Below are 6,874 nucleotides of genomic sequence, written 5' to 3' on the forward strand. Positions count from 1 at the left end.
CTCTTGATATGCAAGAAATTTTGGAATTTGGTTCATCCAATTTGGAGTTTGACTGTGACAATTGAGATTCTAAAATAATTGAATGATTCTGTCAAATTTGGCCTCAAAAATTATATATCTTGGAAGATAGACTTTGAAATACTTTTTCTTTTTTAATTTTTTTATTTATTAATCATTCTTCACAAATATATGTACTCTCACAAAATAACTCTTTAGGGGCATTTGGTTTGCCATGATGTTACATTACACCATAATATTAGGTTATTGTAATCTTACATTAATATAATCTCAATACAATAATACAACACTAAATTTTTTAGGAATATAATGAGATTAAGATGATGTGATATATTTTGTAAGTTTAAATATGGTAATGTTAGAACAAATAAAATAAACCAAAAACATTAATACTATATCATTGTAATATGCATCACATCAATGGTACATCACAGCGAACCAAATGCACCATTTGGTGTAACAGGTGAGAACTTCATTCTAGGGACATGGCACCTCCATTACTTCACATGACTATGTGCCAATCTCACCCCCCTCCTTTTGCTTTTTTGTTTCTCTCTTTTTTGTAATGTACATATAAGTTGAAAATGCAGAGACGGTAAGGAAACCTATGATGTACATCATAGGTTATGATGTACATCATAGGCTAACCTATGATGTACATATAGAGATAAAGTTCTCAAGATGGATAGCCCTAGTGTTAAGTTTGAAGTAGATGCATACTGCTGGTGGACCACAGTATAAAAATTGTAGATTGATAAAGATCTTGAAAGAACTGAAGAAAAATATGAAAGTGAAACGAAAAGAAAGCTTATTTGACCAAAAGATAAAGATGAAACAGAACAAAAAAGGATAAAGTATCAAACTCCGGTTACATGCAAGTCATCAATTTTGTCCTAACAATAGACCGCCCTAAAGTTACCGATGAACATTTTGGCTACCATAACAATTGACCTTCTATTGTTCAAATCTGTTTGCAAGACTGGATAATGAATGAGGTAGTGTCCAAGAGCTCACCCTTTAGCTCGTTTCTGAGAAGAGTGTCTGTCCCCAATTGAACTCTCAAAGCCAGATGAAGGTTGATGACAAGGTTCCACTTACATTGTTCCTTTCCTCTTTCTTAAGTTCTGTTCTGTATCATAGGCCTTAGTGTCCCACCAAACAGGAACTTCTGATGCTCTCTCTACCCCCTTTGACATGTAAGGAATAATGTGGTGATTTTCCTGCTGAAGAGAATTCAACAAATCATTCTCAATGCATTCATACAATTTTCTTCAGAGATTGCCAATAGTTGCAGAAAGATTAATGATCTGCATTCTTAGTTCCTTAACTTCATCCTCTGCATATTGATCAAAAGGATTCTCTATTAGGAACGATAACTTCTCAAAATTTGTCTCAAGCTGCTGCTGCTGATGCTTAAACAAGTTCTGCTTCATTTCCTTTTCCTTCTGTCATTTCATCTTTGAATAATTCATCCCCAAACATGTGATATAATATACATAGGGCTATGAAAGAACCCTCCTGGACCTGAACAATCTGTTTAGTCCATTTGTTACCCAACTGAAATCTTTCAGTGCCGGCTGTCTGTCTTTCTTCCATGTAACGTATCCTTACCTTTATGGTTTCCTTAAGCATAGATTGGAGCTTCAAAGAATGTGTAGGAGCTTTGCATCAGTTGTAGCAATGAAGGTAGTGCAAAAGGTTAGTCTTTGTACTCATAATTTTCTTTTCTTTGTCTTCTGAGTTTAAGTAGGATCTTTTATATTTAAATATTTATTATACATTTATTTAATACCAACCAAACCAATGTTAATTTAATAAATTAAATACATAATTTGATGAATTAATACTAACCAAACTAAGATTAGTATTACTGAGCTCACTCAAATGCGTGCTCATTTAGTGAATTCATCAATCAATGGTCACAATTATTTGATGTGATACTATCTTGCTGATGGTATATTTGTATGGGCCATGCTAACGGGTACACTCGGGGCATTAGTTAACAATCAATTTTTAGAAAGTTTTGACATTACTTTTATGGGAAATGAAAAAAATTGTCAAAACATTAATCGTTTTTTTTTCTCATAAAAACTTTATTTAAATGAATTGTTAACGAATGCCCTAAGGGCATTTGTTAGCATTTTCCTGTTTGTATTAGTCAACTTTTGTAAAAACAATCCCAAATCCACAAGGCAATAAAAGACGACTCTTTGCTATAGCTCAAGAGTTAACAAAGAATGATGTGGACCATGCATTTAGAGTGCTTCAAGCACGATTTGCAATCATGTGTGGGCTTGCACATCTTTGGAGTCATTCAACTCCTAATTACATTATGAAGACATACATGATACTGCCTAACATGATTATTGAAGATGAATATGATGTTGATGGAGCAAAATGCTTTGATTATGAACGAGTACCTAAAAGCATCCCTGTAAGGCTATAACAATGTCACACGAGCATACCACTGAAGTAAACTCATGAATTTCATTCAAACAAATCATAACATTAGAAATAGATAAACTCATTCTCAACTTCAATTGGATCTAGTGGAGCACTTGTGATAATGACAGCCAATCATAATTTTTTTTTTTTTTTTAATGCTTGTATTATTTATTTATTTATGTTAGTCTTTATTGTAATTTGAAATTTATCAATTCTATGTTAGTCTTGTCCAAGTCATTAAAAAATTCCATTATCAAATAAAATTTATATTAACACATATGGCCTGCTAGAATTGCCAACCTTTGAATTTTTCTTTGGAGGTCAAATCCTCATATTAGTATTGAACCTAGATACATTCAGGCTAAAATTTCGAAATCAAATGTAGCAAATTCATCATTCCTCGATTTGATCCTTGCTATTTTGCATATTCATCTCGATAATATACAGATGACAACTAAAAATAACATTAGAAGCACAAAACAGATTAAAACAGAGAAATTGTTAGCATTATAACAACATATATCCTTTAGGCATGCCATAGACCCAAAATACCCAAGGCAGTGAAAGAAATTAGAGAGGAAGATTCCAGCAAACTGCAACTCTTCGAATATACCTTCCTCACCAATCACATAAACATGCAAAAGGATCAAATTATTGCAAAATTTCTATTTTCTAGTCTTTCGATTAGCAAGGATTTCCAATTGGCTTTGAAAAATATATTCTTGCTGCACTAGAGTCAACTTATATCCATCATCATAATTTCCTTTTCCTCTTTTATCCGTTCCCTTTCCTCTTTTATCCATTCCCTCCCTACTTCCAATTTTTCCACTTCTAGTTCCAATTTCATTTTTTCCAACGCAATTTTTTCTTCCTTAGCACGAATTCACTTCTTCTCCAGCTCGTGGTTTGCAATGCGTCCTTTCTCAAGACATTCCAATTCCATTTCACACAATTTCCTTCTTTCTTTCATCATGACATACAACATGGCTTCCACATTTGAACTTGTACCTTCTTTGTTCTTTTGTTTGTTCTATCGTGTTTTGTCGGCCATCTTACCTGGTAGTCTCTCCAAGTCTATAAAGGGAGCATGTGACACATCATCATTCCCTAAATCTATCAACTCTAGATTAGAAGAGGAAGATGTTGTCTCAATTTTCCTTCTTTTTGGCCTATCTTTGTGATTAAGATCCAATCCTTTTGGTGTGTGCCTCATTCCAAAAATGCTCAAATATGGAAATTATGGAGTTGTTGATGGAGAAGTCTTGCCTTTATCAATCTGAAAAATTAACAGTTGGAAGTTGAACAATTGACACATTAACGCAATTTGCAAAGATATACCTTGCTTTCCTTTTTCTTTTTCTTTTTTTCTTTTTTTTGATAATCTTCAATCTTCATTGAATTAAACTGGACAGTAGTCAGCTTTACAAACAGACACTAAGTCGGCAGGCTGACTGTGATTTTTGAAACAAAAACATTCGAGAGGGAAGCAAGAGAATCTTGCTGCCTTATGGGCTGCTCAATTACACTCTCTTTTAACCCAAGCATACCTTGTTTTCCTCAGTCACACCACTTTGATGCATTGATCCAATATGTGACAAACACCCACAGATTTGTAACAAAATGTTCTATTCACCATAGAATTGAATCTTATACATATGCTATATTTCAGTGCCTAACAGTTTACCAAGAGGTTGTACATGCATGTCTCTAAGGACACAATGTTATCTAACCTGAGGTTTTGCTTTTTACTCTACTAGTTTTGAAACTTAGAATAAGCACGGTATAGAAGCTTCAATAAACAAATAATAAAAAAGTCCTTTGTAGCCTAAGGGGGAAAAAAATCTAACTTTGAGCTAAATTAATATACTTGAAGCCTTTGCCCAACTCCAAATGTAAAATGACAAAGCCATTAAACTGATGATATAACAGGACTAAGGCAGCAATCTCAACAGAGATTGGGAAGAGAATGAGCTTTGATAAATAAAGGAATAATTGATAGAAATGTTCATCGGAACAAGAAGATCTAAAACAAAAACAGAATGCAAGGAAAGCTCTGAAAATTCTACACAACAAAGTCATGATTATTTGTACCTATTAAAAAGAGCAGCGGATAACCACATCTGCTCCTAAACAATGATATCATAAAGAGAGTCTGAGATATTTCAGACCACCAAATGCGATTTTAAAACAACAACCCAGGATATAAAATAACATCAGTAGACAAAAATTAGTTTCAGGCCACCAAGATATGAGACAAACCCAGGATAAATCTAAACAAAACATGATCTAGTAGAACCCATGTAGTAAAACCCAGATCAACCAAGTTCTAATCCATCTAACCACACACACACACACACACACACACACACAGCAACCTGGAGGTGTGGAGTTTGATGTATTCTCAGATGTAGACAGCATGAATGCAAGAGAAGTAGGTGTGGAGTCTGAAGGAGGCTGAGTGAGTAGAGAGTGTATAGCAATGCTTCAGGGAGCAGCTGGGTTTTGGAATACAGAAACGTTTGAGAAAGAATGATGAGAGAGAAGGAGAAGAGCCAATGATTTTATTATTATTATTATTATTTCTTGGATAATCACAGTATAGCTTTCCAGAAAGAAATTCAGTTAAATAGAGAGACTGTTGGAGAACGGTTTTGTGGCTTTACTCTCCAAAATGGAGAGGAAAAATGGCTCTGAATTCGAGATGCTCCAACCAGTGTCCTGAAAAAGCTTTGAATGATACTATTAGATAAAGTGCATAGTGAAAAGCATTTCCCCGTTGATACAAATCTCTCTCTTTCTCTCTCTCTCTCTTTGAAGCCTACTCTAAGCCCAGAAACAAAGTGGGCAAAAAATCTAGGAAAGAGGCTTCACTGTCCAGGTTTTCATGTACCAAGTCTTTTTAAGTTCCAACTAATATTTTTCATGGTTTTGAGGGAAACAAGATCAGTTGGATCATAAAAAAAGTTGATAATGGAAATGTAAAGTGGAAATTGCAATGATGCTAAGAGTGAACTTGTCTAAGCATATTAACCATGTCAGCACCAGATGGCATTTTGTTGAGAATATTGCCAGAGAATGGAAACAGTTCAATTGTTAATGATGATGTGATGCAGCGAAGTGAGGAAGACAGAATATTGTCTGTTGCACATGACACTAGTGGGATTATTAGAGGGGAGCTGTGAACTTTGGATGTAGAGTCTGAAATAAGATTGCCCGATATTGCGCGAATTGAAAATGTTGGTCATGCTCAGATTGTTGCAAAGGCTTGGTGGAATCAAGTATAGGTGCCTTTTGGTGAACTATGGCAGCAAGTAGCCAGATTCAAAGATAGCAGAAGAATGTCAATAAAGGAGACAGCCTGAGTGTTTTTGAGAATGTATTCCCCTTGAATTCTGTATTTGACTCCTTTGAGTTATAAAGTGTATTTTGTTTGCACAATTGGATGTAGTTAATTGAGATCATTCTGGCTTCAGTGTCTGAAACAGGATTTATTTATAGATCATGTATAACCTGATTTTACTTGGCCAAGTTATAGTCAAGGGTTTGATTTGCTTTCATACTTTGATTTTATTGTTTCCAGCCAATCAGATGAAATATGCAAGAATTGAGGCAAGGTCATACAATGAAATGGCCAGTGTGTTTTGGGAGCTCTTGCAGTGTCAAGGTCCATTGGTAGTTCTACCTTTTACCATGACATTGTAACCATTGTATGTACCATGAGTTTTTGTAAATATGTGCAGAGAAATCTCCGTGAGTATAATTGTTTAATCATTCGATGGATCAAGCTAAACGATAATTTTTCTCTTTTTTTTTTAAATCATAACTTGTCTCATTTTAAATGTTTCACTTTATACTCTACCAATCATTGCTTGTCCCACAAATTTTGCTTTCTTTATAAAATAATCAAGGTTTAAAATAATTAATTAATTAATCAAATACATGTCATATCATGATTGGAGCGGAGAAAGTAGAACATTCAAAATAATATAGATGATTTCTATTTAAAAGGGTTGTTATGAAAGCAGTGTTGTAGGGTAATATTTTAATATCTATTCTGACAGTTTCACACAAATATATGTCCTCAAATTTAAACATAATTTTGATAAGTTCTTCAAAACTTTTTTGTAATTTTATTTTGGCTGAATGAAAAAAGGAGTGTTTGGTGTTGACTTATCGACCTCATGCCACATGACAATAATTGGTAATATTACACGTTACGTGTATCACTAGTATTTTGATAAGACTATCACTCAAATGGTTCACCTAATAAAACGATACGAAAACTTCTATTATCAAACCACACCTTAATAGAGAGAGAGAAGGGGGGGGGGCACATTTCAAGATAGGTAACCAATTGAATCCTAAACAATGAATAATATTAGGAACTAAATGAGATCAATAGAGGTTTGAG

The sequence above is a fragment of the Quercus lobata genome, chromosome 5 (assembly GCF_001633185.2).
Source record: "Quercus lobata isolate SW786 chromosome 5, ValleyOak3.0 Primary Assembly, whole genome shotgun sequence".
In the NCBI taxonomy this organism is placed as follows: Eukaryota; Viridiplantae; Streptophyta; class Magnoliopsida; order Fagales; family Fagaceae; genus Quercus; species Quercus lobata.